The sequence below is a fragment of the Crocuta crocuta genome, unplaced genomic scaffold, assembly GCF_008692635.1.
Source record: "Crocuta crocuta isolate KB4526 unplaced genomic scaffold, BGI_CrCroc_1.0 scaffold170, whole genome shotgun sequence".
In the NCBI taxonomy this organism is placed as follows: Eukaryota; Metazoa; Chordata; class Mammalia; order Carnivora; family Hyaenidae; genus Crocuta; species Crocuta crocuta.
Genome location: NW_027527853.1, coordinates 7,256,220 through 7,273,723, shown reverse-complemented (window position 1 = coordinate 7,273,723; position 17,504 = coordinate 7,256,220). Strand labels below are relative to the sequence as shown.

Sequence of the window (17,504 nt, the reverse complement as noted above, 5' to 3'; positions counted from 1 at the left end):
ATATAAAAGTTTAGCTAAACAACATCACATCTGTGGTATTCGTGCCAAAAATGTATAATCTCAACCTGTTTATATGAAAATTTTAGAATAGGGGTTCCCTGGGTGGCTCAGTCGGTTGAGTGTCAACTTCTCAGCTTCCATCATGATCTCACAATTTGTGGGTTCAAGCTGACAGCTCAGAGCCTGGATGGGGTCTGCTTCAGAATCTGTGTCTCCCTCTCTCTGTGCCCCTACCCTGCTTGCACTCTGTCTCTCTCTCTCTCTCAAAAGTAAATAGAAACATTAAAAAATTTAAGAAAATGTTAGAATAATCTGAAATTGTGGGACATTCTTGAAAAACAATTGGCCAGCACCTTGAAAAGTGTCAAGGTGAACTCTCTGTACTATTTTTTGCAACTTTTTTGTAAATCTAGAATTATTTCAAGACAAAATGTTTTTTTTAATTTTTTTTATGTTTTATTTATTTCTGAAAGAGAGAGAGAGAGAGAGAGCATGATCAGGGGAGGGTCAGAGAGAGAGGGAGATACAGGATCTGAAACAGGCTCCAAGCTCTGAGCTGGCTGTCAGCACAGAGCCCAATGCGAGGCTCAAACCCACGAACCGTGAGATCATGGCCTGAGCTGAAGTCAGACGCTTAACCCACTAAGCCACACAGGCACCCCTAAAATGTTTTTTAAATAAGAAAGTTAGACCAAGGATAGTGTGATCATATTCATATTTGTATTTGTATTTATATTTATATTTGTATTTTAAAGACAAGAGCATATAGAAAACTGTTGGCAGCAGCAAATAATTTGTGGATGTGCCTGCCACACACTAATCTAGATACTGGTGGTATAGCAGTCACTAGGAGAGAAAAACGCCTACACTCACTTGTAAGAAAACAGAAATTTACAAGATAATTTAGGCTGGTGTTAAATACTCTGGAGAAAATAAAACAAGGTGAGGGAGTAATAATGGACTGGGTAAACTACTTTAGAGTAAGTGACCTGAAAAAGTCTCTTTGAGGAAGTGTCATTTGAATGAGACCTGAATGACCTAAGAGCCCCACTTTGTACAGATATGGAAGGACATTCTAGGCGGGAAAAGCAAAGCCAAGGCCTTGAGGCAGAAGCAAATATGAAGTATGACAGGAAGAGAAAGGCGAGACTGGCCCAGGGTGAAATGTGACCAGGTCAGACTAGAATTCAGGGATGCAGAATGGGTCAGCCTGGGTAAGGAGTATGTGTTTTAGTTTATGTGCAAAAAGAAACCATCGGATGGTTTTAAGAGAGATTGGACATCATATGACTGACATTCTTTAAGATGTCATTTAATTTGGGGGGAGGGGTGGAATTTGACCCACAAGAGGACAAGCGTGGAAGGAGAGGGGCCTGTGAGGAGGCACTTGCTGTTGTCTAGAGGAGGAGGGATGGTGGCCTTATTAAAGGGGGGGTCAGTGAAGGCCAAAAGCAATTAATGATTTGGGATATATTTTGTTGGGGGTGGAGCTAAATTTTGCAGATGGATTGGATGTGAGAAGTGAGGAAAAGCAAGGAATCTAGGCTAATTCCTTGTTTTATTGCACAACTTTGTATGGATTTTGGTGCCAATTACCAGGGAAGAATGATGGAGGAACAGTTTTATTCGGGGAGAAAAAAATCAAGAATTCTGTTCTAGATATATTAAATTTGAGAGATTAGACCTTCGTTATTTCAGGGGTTTTTGCAATGATGTGTGTATGTGTGTGTGTGTGTGTGTGTGTATGTATCTGTCTAAGTACAAGTGTTGTTTTTTTTTTTAGGAACTTACATTTTGAAAAAAAAGAATGAAATAAGTTGAGGAACACTCAAAATATGTTTGACCAACCAGGTACCTCAATTATTCAAATAGACAGGGAGCATATGTCACCTGGAAAAGTTGCTGGAATGAGACTAATATACAGGACAAATGGTTCCATCAACAAGCAGTCATAGAATTCACAAAGAAAAGCAATGTATTCAATTTGTTCCTGAGCGTGAACAATGCAGGACATCCCAGGGTGGGCCTTTTTATAATTATCATCACCCGTGTAAATACAACATCTTTCAAGAGAAAACCAATAGAGACGATGCCCGTGTCCTTCAAGTTTAGAAAAGGGAACTCTGACCAAATGTGCATGTAGGAAAAGATATAATGGTCATTTCTTTTTATAGGAGCAGTGCGCAGGGAACCTGGAGACTGTCGAGTGTAACTACAGAAAGGACTATGGTGTAGTGGCCAAGGAGGTAAGCCACAGATCCCACAGCCTGTGCTCTGTTCCCACCACCTCTTACTTGTAGTTGTACAACTTGGTTCAAGTTCTGTAACCTCTCTGTGCCTCAGTTATGTTATCTGTAAAGCTGGAATAACAATAAGTTGTAGACCCTATGATGCCTGCCCCCTCCCCGTTTCCAAATTCTCCTTCTTAACTACTAGGAGTGTTACCAGGGAGATGGTCTTCAGCTGTCAGCCCTCTTTTGTGATTGCCTAGGCTGAGGAAATTGTCTCTCCCAAGGTGACACCTCCTTCTAGGGGCAGCCTGTGTCCAGTGACTGGTCAACAGGGGTATAAAGGCCTGAACTCCCAATTCAGGACAGCTAGAAGGGCCTCTCCGCTCCAGAGCTCCATGTTGGGTTGGCTGATGCCTTCACTGGACTTCATCTTTAATGTCTGACGCTATCCAATCCTGCTTCCTTCCCCTCCCTTCCCCAGGAGGTGATCTGAACAGCTGTCCCTAAGAAACATCTTGCAATGCTAACAATCTCCCTCTCAGAGACTGCTCCTCAGGGAGCCCAACCTGGGACATGAGAGAACCCTGGTGTTGTTCTCTTAAGCACTTACAAGAATGTGGGTATGTAGTAAGTGGCTAGAAGTGTTAACTGTTATTAAAGTGTTTCCTTATGTAGTTATCAATACCTGCAATAGTCTTTTCCACTCTAGCCAGAAAAAGCTCATTGCAGTGGTTTGACTTAATTTTCCATGCATTGTGTTATATACCAATAACGTTAACTGGTTTGTTTTAGGTGACAAGAAAGGAAAGAAATGTATTTCTGGCCTATTTGTTGCTACTGGAATCCCCTCATTCTTTTTTAAAAATGTTTACTTATTAATTTTTGAGGGTGAAGGGGCAGAGATAGAGGGAAAGAGAGAATCCCAAGCAGGCTCTGCACTGTCAGAGGGCTCAAACTCACAAACCATGAAATTATGATCTGAGCCAAAATTGAGAGACGCCCGACTGACTGAGCCACCCAGGCGCCCCTGGAATCCCCTCACTCATGATTGTCAGGGGAGCATCTCTATGTTTGCAAACTGACTATTGAACATCTCTGTCAGTCTCTCTCTTCCTCTCTCTCTCTCTCTTCATATATATTTTTTTAATTGAGAAAAGGTAGGCATGAATTGCATTTTTATTAGGCTCAGATTACATCATCTCCTGACAAAGACTTATTCACAACAGGAATTCACATTTGCTGGGTCTTCTGAGATGAGAGGAAGGGGCAGAGAGATATTCTGAGCTTAGTCCATTCTGTTCAGAAATAGTTCTGATAACCAGAGGGCTAGATAGTAAGCTCATTTTGTCACTGCACTTTGTTTTTCTGGTTCATAAGTACTTGATCCTTATGAATAAAATAGAGAGGAAACCTTTCCCATAAAACGAGAGATCCTAAAAACAAGAATAACCAGAGAGCTTTCATTCTTAAAGACAATGAATGCAAGACCACATAAAACTCACTTTGAAAAGCAAATGTAATCCAAAATACCAGGTTATACATTAGGTCAGACCACAATTTAACACATCAGGAGGAAAAAAAAAAGTGACAAATTCAGGCTAGCTGAAAAGCAGTGGTTATGGTTGGTAAGAAGTTATCTTTGTCTCACCTACAATTCTCCAGAGAGCATTGGTTGGATCATGTGGTTAAGAGTCATGTATACAACATATACAATAGCTGTCTTCCTCTTCTTCCATCCGGAAAACCAAAAAGTCTGTGATCCTGATCTCCTGTGTTTGATACTATTCCCTGACACAAAGCCTTCACGCTGTGAACAGTTTTGTAAACAATCACCGAAAGAAGTCCCCTCCCTGTCCTGTTCAGTGGGAGTTCTTACCTCCATGTCCATTTGAAGGCCCCTGGCTTTCATGAGACTCCAAGTCAATATTCACAGCACCTGGGACATGTGCCCTCACTCTAGTGGGCACCTTGTTTCTCAGCCACAAGTTGAATAAACTGGGAATGGCTGACATAAAGCCTGAGTTGATCAGTGATGTCCACCCGCTTCACTTTCTTGGCATCATCACCAGCTTCCAGAGGAAGCTCGTCCATTACCTCCCCCGTTTCATCATGGTAGTTCACAGCCTCTGTCTCCATCCATGCGTTATCTGTGTTTCGAGGATCATCCACATAGCCTTTATATAGACCACAAAGTGTTCCTGGCTGAACAGTTTGTGAAGTTGTTTCTTCAACTTCTGTGTTTTTGCTCTGGATTTCTGTAAGGAGTTCATGGCTCCCTCACCAAATTCTCTCTTCAAGGTGGTACTAATTTTCTTTCCCAGCCCTACCATTCCGCTCAGGATGGCCCATTCTCCACAGTCCTTCCTTTTGATGGCTCCAAATTGCAGGATGCTTCTCTCAGAAACAGGATGGGTAACTTTATTTCCCTTGCTATCCTTCTTCCACCTGGTTAAAATGGGGTCTGCGGCATGATTGGGACCCCACCGCCCTAAAAGTCCTCTGCCAACTAGCCCTGTCTGGCCTGCAGGATTTCTAGGTCTGCCAATTTCAACCTCATACAAGCCATTCTGGCTCCTTCTTTCAGCCTGTCCATCCTTTTCGTTGAATTTAGGAAAGAAGCTCCTTTTGCCCACTGGAGGGTCTGCCCACATGGGCTGGACCAAGGCAGAGCCGGCAGTGTACTAGACAGGTTTGTGCTCTGGCATTCGACCAGCCAGCTCACTTTCTCATTGGGGAATCTGGCTTCTTCCACTTTAGAGCCAGGGTATGGAGACGTCCTGGATTTCTTCTGGGGGTGCTGAGCAGCGCCATTCAAATCTGACTTGCTAAGCCTGGAGGAGACCCACATGAGGAAAACGGGCTCCAACCGGCGAGATGTTGGGGCAGCTGCTGAGCCTGACGGCCGCGGAGGCCAAAGTCATGGAGAGAGACACCGCCACTAATACCTTTGCCCAGCTGTGTCCAGCCATCCACTGTCCCGCGGCCCGTGGGGATGTCGGGGCGCTCAGGGGGTGCCAGGACCGGGTGCGTGGGTGGAGCCAATGAAGAAGCAGGGCCGCGGGGGGCCCGCCCCCAGCCCCTCCAGGCCTCCAGGCGTGCACGCCTTCTCATTTTACACGGAAAGATTTCAACATCTGGGAGGGCTTCCAAATGTGAAGTCTGGGGTTGAGAACAGCCAACGTCCAAGCACCTCCGACAGAATGAGCATACAAGAACCACAAAAGTGCTTTCTAGCTTACCAGAGTATTAGCCATTACGGGTAGATTTAGTTCCCTAGGTCTAGATCCACAGTCCGCTTGGGAGAGGGCAGAATGAATGTGTTGGAGGGGGAGGGGGAGGGGGAGGGGAGCATGTAGAATGAATGGGGGCATAAAATGCCTTGTTTGGGATGATCAAAAGCCTAGTGAATGTGACCTCCAAGGAGAAAAAGAGATCACTTGGTACACAGAGCATGGTTCTTTTGGGGAATCCATGATGCATAAGGTGTGGGAGGTGGTTCAAATCTTAGGTCCACCATTTACTAGCTGAATGGCTTGGGCAAGTTGGTTAATTTTTCTCTTCACAGGAGTATTGGCTACAGCAGGCCAGGTGCTGTGTCAAGCACAGAAGATTTTACTGTGGTCTAGACCCTGTGGTCTCTGCTCTGAAAGGATTGTGGCAGCACATCCATTAAGAAACAGAACGAACACTGGAAGGGCCTGGACTCCTTAAGAGCTGAACACAATCATGTTCGATCCCAGCTTCCCCTCCTTCGCTGGGACCCTCTTGGGCAGTTATTTAAGCTCACTTCAGTTTTCTCATGTGTAAAACAGAACAATATCTACCTCACAGTGTTGTGTTGACAATTAAATGGGATGTTACATGTAAAGCTGTTAGCACCATATGTGGCCCACTGCACACACTCAGAAATGCTACTTGTCATTACTATAATTATCATTACCTCTTTGACCCTGCACCTTGAAAACTGTGTAGAAAAGAATAGGACAGTTGAAAATAATTATAGGAATTGAGCAGCTCAGGTATGAGGTCAGAGTTAAACAACCCACAATTTCTCTGTCTGGAGAGATTCAGGCTTAGAAATAATAGCATCTGGGTCCTAAAATGATAAATAATGAGGAAAAGAGGCACAGTGTTAGTCATTATATCTAAGACAACAAACCCCAGGGAAAGGGATCTTAACATTTGAAACAGATAGTTTGGGAACAAAGGGAATACTGCAGACTCTAATTGAAACCCACAGGAAATTTAACATCTCCTAAAGTTTGTTCCATGTTACACAAGTCCCATAAATGATTTGATGGTCAAATACGTTTGGGAAATTCTACGTATTTCACCACCCTCCCTTAGAAATTCAGGATTCACATTACTATTTTAAAGATCCCATGAATTCCAGTAAAAATGAACCAACTGACCTTAAGCTATTTAATTCTGTTTCATTTTGTATTTTTCAGATTACCTGACCAGGGAATGCTTTTTGTATCCAATAGTTGGTATTATTTAGGAACACACCTCCTCAACTTTAAAAAAGTTTCAAAATGTGTGTGTGTGTGCGCGTGCGGGTAGATCTCTGACTATTTGAAGGCATCACCATTCCTACGGAAGGCAGCTATGGAAAACCCACCCAGCAACCTCATAAAGAACCCTAAGCTACATGAGTCAGGCTTCCAGAAGGCTTGAAACCTAGACATAGCCGGCATTATAGAGAACAAAATAGTAGAACTGACAGCGTAGAAATGTGAGAACTGGTTATTGTCCATCATCATCTGAGTCCCAACTCTGTAAGCCATGCCTTCCTGTGGCTGCATTTTTTTCAATGTGGAATTCTTATTTCTCTGAGCCTCCTGGAAACATATGAGGAAAACCACTGATGTGAAAAGGTAAACATGTTGGAAGAAGACCCTTAGTGTTATTTCCAGCGATGATAATCCAACTCACAAGAAACAAATGGAGGAGAAGTCTTGGGTCTGGTTCTAGCTTTCCCCCACCAAAAGCATTGTAGCTTTGCATCTGACACTTGGCTTCTCTGAGTCTTGGTTTAACATTATAAAAGGAATCGGTTGGCCTCTGTTATCTGCAAAAGTCCTTCCACCTTTAACATTTTATAATTCTAGGATGTTTGAAAATCTCATTATTGGAAGGCCAAAGTCAATTTTTGCTATGAATCAAAAAGACCAGATGTTCAAATATAAACAACCAGATGCTCGGGGGTAACAGACACTTGAGGAAAGCAAGGGAGCAGGGAAGGCCTGGTGAATCAAGTACAATGCAGAAATACAGTGGGCTGCAGAAGACGTCATGTAACACCTAGCCAGAAAAGGACATCAAAACCAGTAATGAGAGATTTTGTTTGCTTTTAGCACCATTCAAAGAAGAAGACAGTTAAATCACACCATTTGACGATCACGGTGCAAGAATTGTCCTAAGGGAAGGAAATGAAGTACTATAGTAGAGACCAAAAGAATTACTTGCTGGGAGGCCACTGGGGAGACTCTCTTTTTTAAATTGTTGTCTGAGGCAGAAAAACAAACAGAGCAAGACACAGAGAATGTTCTGGTCCATCCAGGAGAAAGCCCTAAAGGAATTGTAAGCATGATCAGAGAACAAATCTTTGGCCTGTCGCTATGAACTATTCTTGAGCCAGAGATTGCCTGCGTGATTCCCACTTTATCATGAATATTATGGAGGGCACACTAAGGATGGATTGTGCCAGGCTGATTACAGGCCCCCAGCAGTGCAATTAACCCTAACCATTCTTCCAGCCTCTCTTTCAGAAGCAGAAGCAAGTGGTACCCGGAAAACTGGATTCCTGTGAATTATCCATCTCTTCCTAAAGTGATGCTTAAGTCCAACTTCTGAAAGAAATCTGAAAGGAGAGCAAAGGTGAGGCTTTCTCCTCTCTTTAAGGCGATAACACTGATAGTAAATAACAATACTAAAATAACTACCATTTACTGAGTGCTCTCTATGTAGCAGTCTGCAGGATAGTGGTCAGTGAGTGATCAGGGTATTGGGTCCTTGGCTGGCTTTCAAGGTGAAGAGAACAATGGGACAATGTTTAACTTTTTCAAAGGTTAAAGAAAACTGTGCCCTTTAGGAAATGACTTAGGCAGGGTCATTAATACAGTCATATATAGAATGGAGGCCATCTACAATTTAGCCTAAGAAATCTGAAGTGAAGTGTGTAACAATAAAAGTCAAAGAGTCTTTATTTATAGGAGAGGTCAGTTTCAATTGGTGTGGGATAATGCAAGGTGTTAGGAAAGTCCAGCTGCCCAAAAAGATGTCTTCCTGACCCTCTTAAAATACTGCCTGGACTTACACCATTAAAATACCCCTCTTTGAATGTAGTTTGTATTATAAAATGCACATTTATTTCACACTCAGCTGTCGTCATGCTTTTCGGTAAATTAGTGCAACAAGCTGACAACTAGCTAAGGACATCAACTGAGGGGATGAAGATTTGAAGGGGGAGGAAGAGGGGATCCTTTCGGTACATGTGGCACTGATCAAGTCCTTTCAACAGCATGTGGGTACCTGGGAGACCCCANGTGAGTAACATGGTTCATTGCAGAGTGTGAACTACATGAAGATCATGAGGCTGGGGGAGTTTTGAAAAGTGGGACCAGAAACTCAGAAAGGAAAGGTGGAGAGACAAAGATGATTCTCTTCCATCACAATTTATTGAAGGATTAGACACTCAATTTTTAACGGACGGCTTTTCTTGGTCCCAGTGATTCCCCCTAAGGAACCATCAAAACTTAAGCCAGTACGTTTGACACTCTGCAGGATGACAGATAACTCAAACCCCTTTAATTCGATGATTTTTTTTTGTCCTTTGAAATTTAAATGAATAGAACTTGACTATATCAGAACTTGTAAACTACATTGCCGAATACAGAATGTGCTCGTTGCTCATTTTTCATGCCCCTCACCCCTGGAACCTCACAGGACGCAGTACTCATTGTACGGTGGGGTTGCTGAGGCTGGTGGGAGAGCAGACAGCAGCAAATGTAGCCGAATGGTAGCCAGGAGGATAACCGAGAACTTCTTTAAACAGCAGACCAGAGGAGCCACCAGACTTTCACAGACAGCGTTCGACAAGCACCCTAAGATATAGCTTCTAGGAAATGGGGAGGATGTCCAATTACTGCTTAAAAGGTTTAGGGACTAGCTCCAACTCTGGTATTTACCAGCCAAATAGCCATGGGAAATCATAATAACATTCACCTAGGGGCGCCTGGGTGGCTCAGTTGGTTAAGCGTCTGACTTAGGCTCAGGTCATGATCTCACGGTTTGTGGGTTCGAGCCCCACGTCGGGCTCTGTGCTGACAGCTCAGAGCCTAGAGCCTGTTTCAGATTCTGTACCTCCCTCTCTCTCTGACCCTCCCCTGCTCATGCTCTCTCTCTCATAAATAAATAAAACATTAAAAAAATAATTTAAAAAAATAACATTCACCTATATTTAGTCAAGACTGACTATGTGCTAGACACTGTGCTATGTGTTTTACCTGTAAGAACATTTAATTCTCACACCAACCCACTGGAGTAGATTCTATCATTTTCCTATCTTATAGATGAGGAATCTTAAACACTGCTAAGTTCAAGGTCATATAACCTAACATTTGTCAAAGTGGACATTTGAACATAGGTCTTCAAACTCTAATGTCCACATTTTTTTTGTTTTTTTTTTTAAGTTTATCTATTTTGAGAGGGAAAGCACACACATGTGTACACACGTGAGCAGGGGAGGGGCAGAAAGAGAGAGAGATTGAGAGAGAGAGAGACAGAATCCCAAGCAGACTTCATCCCACCAGTGCAGAGCCCAGTGTGGGGCTCAGTACCATGAGCCATGAGATCATGACCTGGGCTGAGATCAAGAGTCAGCCACGTGACCAACTGAGGCACCTAGGCACCCCTCTAATGTCCATGTTTAACTACTGTAACACTCCAGCTCCCTAAGCCTGGTAGGCCTCAGTTCTTTCACTTAAAAATGGATATGTCCAGCCAGACAATGTCTTGATTTCTTTTTGGCTTTAAAACATTATTATTCTACTTATACGAATTATACATACACTTAATATACTTAAGGTGAATCTGTGTTTCTGGGTAGAAACAGCTGTCTTAGAGAGCTGAAATGTAAAGGCAAATATTTGAAATCTAGTCTTATATCCTACTTGTACCTTTTGTTCAGTCAAATTGGACCATTTTATTTACTGTTCCACCAAGAATGCCCTTCCTCAATCTCTGTTTATTGAATTCTACCTATCCTCCCAAAGCCAGCTGAAATGCCAATTCAGAGTGCAGATCTATTAGTCTGTTGAGAGTTGAGATTTAGGAGAAATATTTGAGCTAGTGGAAGGAAGAAATGCAGGAAGAGAAAGAAAGCGTGGAAGGAGGCAGCTAACAGACGAGGAAAGCTAAGAGAGTGAGGTTGGTGACCTGCACTAGCAAAGCCTTCCTTCTGATGGGAAATAATGAAGCCACCAGAGTTATATTCAAGGGTGCCCAGCTAGCAGGCGAGGTGAAGATAAAACGAGATCACATATGTAAAATACCTAGCATGGTGTCTTGAGGGGAACTCTACGACAGGTCCCAATTCCATGACCTACCATAGGAACCCATCCATCTCTTTCATGCCGGAGAAGGCTGCCATCCTGCGCAGGAAGGAGTCGGACAAAGGGGTGAGTGGAGACTCCATGGAGAGAAGAGAGGTCAGGAAGAAGTCTACTAGAATCCAAAGAGAAGAGTGAGAGCCACAGAATAAGAGAGAGAAAGGAAATCTACGGGAATTATGGTAGAGAAGAAGCTGGAAGGAGAAATGGAAGCAAGAGGGCAAAAATTGGCACAGAAGGAGGAAGGGAGTTCTGGGACTCGGAGACGGAGTGTGCGCTGCCCCTGCAGGATCCCCTGCGGAGGGAGAGTCCCAGAGGTAACCAGATGTGGCACCCGCGCCCCCGAGTGTCAAGTGGCCTGCCACTGTGCCCTCTGATCCACCTCCTTTCCCTACTCTGATCTGTACTGTAGGGGCTCTGACCCCCTCTCTCTGTCATCCTGTCCACTGGCTTCTGCTTTCTGCCACTGGGGGGCCCTGGGGGGTGAGAGGAAGAAACCAGGGGATTTCTTTGCTATGGGAGGCAACTTCAGCATTCTTTGTAACTTCCCTCATGGCTGCAGCTCCCATTGGGCAAGACCTTCAAGATTCTGGCAGCCCCTTCCCTTTGTCCCTCTGGCCCTAGGGGAGGAGATGCATCTAGTAGTTGGTAATCTCAGGATTGCCTCACCTGCCCCTGGTTGCACTTCCAGTTCTTTCAGCACCTTTGTAACTAATTTGCTGCATTAAATCATCACTATGAAACTGCCTGGGAAAGAATACTTTCACTTGGATTTACCCTCAGAATTCAAAGGCAACTTTCCCAGTGGGGTTGGAAGCAGTGAATTTAAAGAGAGAAAGAAATCCAGCCATCCCAAGAGTCAGGGAGGGTCTGGATCTACTTCCCAGTGTTCTTTTTTTTTTTTTAAAAAAACATGTATTTATCTTTGAGAGACAGAGAGAGACAGAGCATGAACAGGGGAGGGACAGAGAGAGGGAGACACAAAATCCAAAGCAGGCTCCAGACTCTGAGCCGTCAGCATAGAGCCTGACTCAGGGCTCGAACTCACAAACCATATGATCATGACCTGAGCCAAAGTCAGACGCCCAAATGACTGAGCCTCCCAGGTGCCCCTACTTCCCCAGTGTTTGACTGGCAAGTGACAAATCCATACTAGCTGTCAGAGTTGAGGACTCTTAGCCTAGGAATTATCCGTAAAATGACTGGCTTCGTGGGCATTCGTGTCCACTCCTTCACGATTTACCACATTTGGTCTAATCACCTTGAGCCTTAGCTTCGGGAACATCTCAGTTTTATTCCCCCAAGGGTTACCAGGTGCCCATTGTAAGTATAGATGGCACATAGCTAGGTGTGGCGGGGGAAAAGACACAGAGACACAGGGGAAACGGAGGGCATTCTCGAGTTTTGGAAGTGTTTGCTTTTTGCAAGATGAGGTTTGCAGACTATCAGGAGACCCTCCTGAGAGAGATTCTCTTGAGTCTTTCCAGTACCAGCAGAGGTGCAGACACTCGGTGACAATTTTATTCTTAGTGTGTTCATCTCGCCCATCCCCAGGGCCCTGTTAAAACCCGGCTCCTGTCCTGAAGGAATCCACAGACTAGTGGGGGCGCAGAGTAGGCACACGACTGACCCCCAAGCCAAACTGATGCGGCCACAAGGGGTGGATTGTGCACGGGGTTCTTGGGGNTCTACAGGCAAGGGCTTTGGGGGGTAGGGGCTGGCAGTGGAGAGGAGGCTGACGGGTGGGGGCCCAGCTGTGGAAGACTCCGAGACTAAGGAATCGGGGTTTGAGGCCATCGGGAGTCATCTGGGATCTTAGGTGTCATGGGGCAAGGTCATTCCTGTGATGGCAACTTTGAATGCTGCGTGAGGACAGAATACAAGCCGAGAAGCTGGAGGCCCCGGAGGAAACGGAGCTCCCAGGGAGGGCTCACAGAGGAAGGCTCGGCGTGACCGTCGCCGAAGGGGCACGTTTGAGCTGCTGCTTTCTATCCGCTCAAGGGCAAGCTTCCTCCGTCTGTGCTGGGGGAAGAAAGTGCCCCTTCTGCAGCTGAACGGCGCGAAGTCCCCAGCCTCGGAAGTTTCGAATTTCTCCTTGCCNCGAAACGTGCTGTTTCCTCCCGGCCGCCTCGCCTGGGTCTACACGTTTCTGGCTCCGGGCATTCGTACTTTGAAACATTTGTTTAATATTAAGGAAGCTGCGTGTGCGGCCGTCATAGTACGCCCGGAACGTGTGGCCGTGAGCTCCAGGGCGGTGAATGAATCATCGCCCGCGGACCCGGGCGCAGATGATTCATGCGGGGCACACACACGCGCGCGTACTCGCAGTGTGCCTCCGACCCGGGGACAGCGGCCTTTCTGCGGCGATGACGCCTGGAGGGGCGGGAGAGAGTTCATGCAAAAGATTGGCGGCTTGTTTTTTGCCCCTGCCACAATTTGTGGGAACTTTGGGGTGTCAGGTTCCCCAGATTTCCCGAAGCTCGTTTCTCGTTCTTGGAAGGGTTACAGGATTCCACCTGGCTGCTTTAATGAGTCGGTGGAGGAGCGCTGATTCGCCGCAAGGCTGGGTCCTGCCTCATTCAGAATTTGGACGGTGTCAAGTGAGGCACTGGGTTCTGAAAGAGTCCTTCCAGTAATTGCCTTTACTTAAGTACCGCAAAAGTGATTAGCAAAAACTTTAACAGTGGATCTTAAAAGAAAAACAAGTGGCCCCTAAGTAGAAGTCCTAGTTAAAAATTTAGGCTTTGGGGTTCTTTCTTTTTTTTAATGCAAACCAAAAAGGAACTTAGTTTGCCGTTAATAACAGAACTTTGAACCACTGTGACCGCCCTGAAAGACCAACTTGCCTCGTTCCCACCTGACTCCACATTTGTAGGATTAAGAGTAAAGTTTTCTTAGCGTTCAGGACTCATGTCCTGAATGTACTCAGCAAGGCCCTGTTGATCGTCTTAAATAGCTTCTCACCCCTCACCCCAGGAACCACACCCAGTCCTATTTTATTTCCTCCGTAGCACTTCATCGCTACCTGAAATGATTTTGTTTAGGTATTCTTGGAGTTCTGTCTCTTTGTACTAGAGTGTAACCTCCACTGTGGTAGGGATTTTTGCCTGTTTTGCTCACTGCTATAACTCTAGCACCTAGAACAGTACCTGGCATATAGTAGGCCCTCAGTATTTGTTGCCTAGTGAACGAATACATTTTTTCCTCATTTCTTGCTAGGGCTATCTTTGACAGTTGAAAGTCAGTGCCTTTTTTGAGCAAGGCACCGAGATGGTTCAGTTGGTGTTTTTTTTTCTTCCAGTTTTCTTTTGGTTGATTCATTTCCTCCTCTGTGCTGTTTAACTGACAGCACAGGATGGGTTTGAGCATCACATCCTAAGATGCTGAGTGTGAAGAAAGATAAGGCATAGCTTCGTCAAGAGAAAGTATATTATTGTATAAGACTGTGGGTGCTTAAAAATATTACCTGTGCTAATTGAAAAGAAGTGCAGGATACTGAAATGGTATCGCCAAAGTCAAGTCCCCACGTCCTGTATGTTTCTACTCATATTTGAAATACCAGTAGTTCTGTATTCCTCCCTTCCCACTGGTTTCGCCAACTTCAACATTAGCTGAAGCTTGGGAAGGTCCATCGGAAGTAGCACTTAATATGAAGTCTTAAGTTAACTAAGTGAATACAGAAGGCCTTACCTCTCTTCTTTGTTGTTGTTAATGTCAGTAACTCCACAGAAGAGTAGATAAAAGGAGAAGATACTTAAAATTATATTTTAAACATCTTAAATGCATTGTAAAGAATTAAAGCTGTAATCAGGCAGTGATATAATGGAAGAAGAATTCAAATGTAGTGCTGAATGCCACCTCCTTAGAGGGTAAACTTTAGTATACTTATTATAAATGATAAATTTTGGAAGAATATTAGTCAGCTTTACTCTTGTAGCAATATTTTTAGAACTCAGTACTCCCAAAGTTAAAGAGGAGTGGGCATCCAGCAGGTCCCCTTCCTTGACAGTGGTTGTGACCGTTAATCAAAAGCGTAATCTAATTTCAAGAGTCAGCTTGGCAGTAATAGAAATTTGAAGCTAGAAGGGACCTTGAAACTACTTAGCACAATTCATTCCTTTGTACCAATCCCTTTGCTGAGGAAACTGAGACACAGTGAGATGACTTGCCAAGGCTGCAGAGCAGGGATTAGAACTAAGCACCTTCCCTTCTTGTGGGAAGTCCCTAAATTAACCAGAGCTCCCCTAAGTAGGGGAGGAGTGGTTCCTACCATTAGTCCTTGACTGCCTGTGGGTTGTAAACTCTCTGAGTAAAACTACGTCTTAGTCAACTCTGTGCCCTCCCATGTGCCTTGGACATCTAGGAGCCCAACAAATACTTGTTGAATGTGATTGGGCAAATGTGTTTTAAGTTGAGGAATATACTTACAGATTGAAAAAGCAGGAATACATATCTCTCTTCCAGATTGAAGAAGTTTTCTGACAAGAGTCAGGATGTTGGCAGTTATTAACCTTAGAACTTTCATAGTAATGAAGCTACTATTTCATTTTCATGCCTCTGGTTTTAAACAAAACAGCTTACAACTTATAAGTATGTGTGCTTGCTTAGTTGGCATAATTATTCACTGGAGAAACAGTAGGGGACAGGAGTCAAGACATCTGGTAGGTCTTGCCTCTGCCATAGTGTCCAATTAGAAAAGCCTAGACTTGACAGCCAAACAGAATTGGGGCTGAAGCTCAGCTCTGCCCCTAATAAGCAGAGCCCTCTGTAGCAAGTTACTTCACTTTCCTTGAGCATTCTCTCATCTTCTCAGGTGAGGGTAGTACCACCTCCCTTGAAGGATTGTCATGGGGCTGGATAGCATTTGTAAGGTGTCTGGTGTACACTAGGTCCTTAATAAATGGTAATGGCTACAAACTATGATTTCTGATTTATGTGACCATGGGAACAGCTTCATCTCTCAAAGCTTTTATTTTCTCAACTGGAGCCTTGGTAGTTGGGATGGGACAAGGGGGCTGAGAGGAGGTGTGGTTTGGGGAGGAATTAAATGACCTCTAAGCCCTGGTCTATCTCTGCACATCTCTGTAGTTTAAGGAACCAATAAACAATGCACAATTCTCCTGCAATGTTAGTCTAAGTAAAATGATTCCTATATCCTTGATCTAACATTCATGTATCCTTGAACTAACAGCAGAAATGGTTTGTTTCTAGGCCTTCCTAAGAATTTGGCGTAATTAACTTTGATGATATTAAATATATTTTCGTTCTTTTACATGGATGATGTATACCAAGTTGTATACCACCTATATGATGGATACCAACTTAACTTGAATATTTCAGCCCCTCAATCAGCTTACTATATATAAAGCAGTGTAAGGAATATACAGGTTAACTAGGCCTTCGCGCCCATCTTTGAGAGGTTTGAGAGTCATTCAGGGAGCATAGGACAGGTAACCAAAGGTGGTATTACATGGAAGAACTGTGAGACAGGCACAAAGAAAATTATTTGTGATTTCAGAGAATGAAAAATTAAGACTTAATTCAGGCATCTTGAGCAAGGCCTTAAACAATTAGTAAGACTTCAGCTGGCAGAGAGGTGGGAACCAGCCTAAACTAAGACCTGAATGAAAGGATGTATGAGCATATCCAGAAATGGAGAGGAATGTGCATAAGCTGTAGGGTGAGGAACCTGGAGGCAGGATAGTGGGCCAGAAGGCTACGTGGCAAGGTTAGGTACTAAGGAGCCTATTTTGTAGGCAGTAGATCACCATCAAAGGTATTTTAAGGTGGGGGAAGCGATAAAAGCTATGCTTTAAGAAAATTAATCTGAATCAGAGGAGCCACAGGTAGTCCAGTTAGGCAGCTATTAAAATACTCTACACAAGAGAAGGAACAGAGAATATAAATTAGGGTAGGAGCTGGTGGGTTGGGTGTGACACCATAGAAGTGAATGCAACAGGACTTGTTGACTAATTAAATGAGGGAGTTGAGGGAGAAACAAAAGATGGAAGCGGAGTGACTTTGGATGGCAATGGCAGGAATGGAAATAGTCAAGAAGAGCCACTAGCAAAGGCAGCTGCTGGTAGTATGCAGCCGGTGTTTGTCTCATTAATGGAAGTGGTAATAAGTTTGGATTTGGATATGTTCACATTTGTGTGCCTGTGGACCATTGCAAGCAGAGGAAGATTTGGGGCACCCTTGTGAAGGGATTAAGTTGTTCGAAGGGTCCATGGTGTGGGTGAGAAGAATAAAAGGCCAGGGCAGAGCCTTGAAAAAACCAGTATTTTTGGGCTTGGAGGGAGACTGAAAGAGGCTGTCAGGATGCCAAGAGGGAAGCAAGAGTACGAGGAAAAGGCCTTGGGTTAGGAAAGGTGAGAGGGGAGGATTGGTGGAGGCTGATAAGGCTGGAGGGTGAAGATCAAAGACTGGAAAGAAGCCATTGGACTTGTCTGGGAGACCATTGTCAGTAGCCTTTGGGGATGCGGTCACTTGGGCATTGGAGACAAGTCAGATAAGTCAGCCAGGTGCCTGAGGGGTCCCTGCAGGGGAAGGGAATGGAGTGAGTGTAAACGGTGATTGCACTGTGAAAATCTGAGAGACCATTGCTAAAAACAAAACCATAAGAAAGTCCTGAGTAAGTGGTGGAGAGGGAGGGACTGAA

General features: G+C 44.4%; 1 non-coding gene and 1 pseudogene across 1 annotated transcript; one reads left to right on the top strand and one right to left on the bottom strand.

Moving 5' to 3' along the window:
- Positions 1–5,200, bottom strand: part of LOC144245042 (ADP-ribose pyrophosphatase, mitochondrial-like) — a 40,091-nt pseudogene extending 34,891 nt beyond the window's left edge.
- Positions 5,201–9,466: 4,266 nt separating this feature from the next.
- On the top strand, positions 9,467–9,551 carry TRNAL-UAG (transfer RNA leucine (anticodon UAG)). The gene has a single exon. It is a non-coding gene; the product is annotated as a tRNA-Leu (tRNA).
- The last annotated feature ends 7,953 nt before the right edge of the window (positions 9,552–17,504 follow it).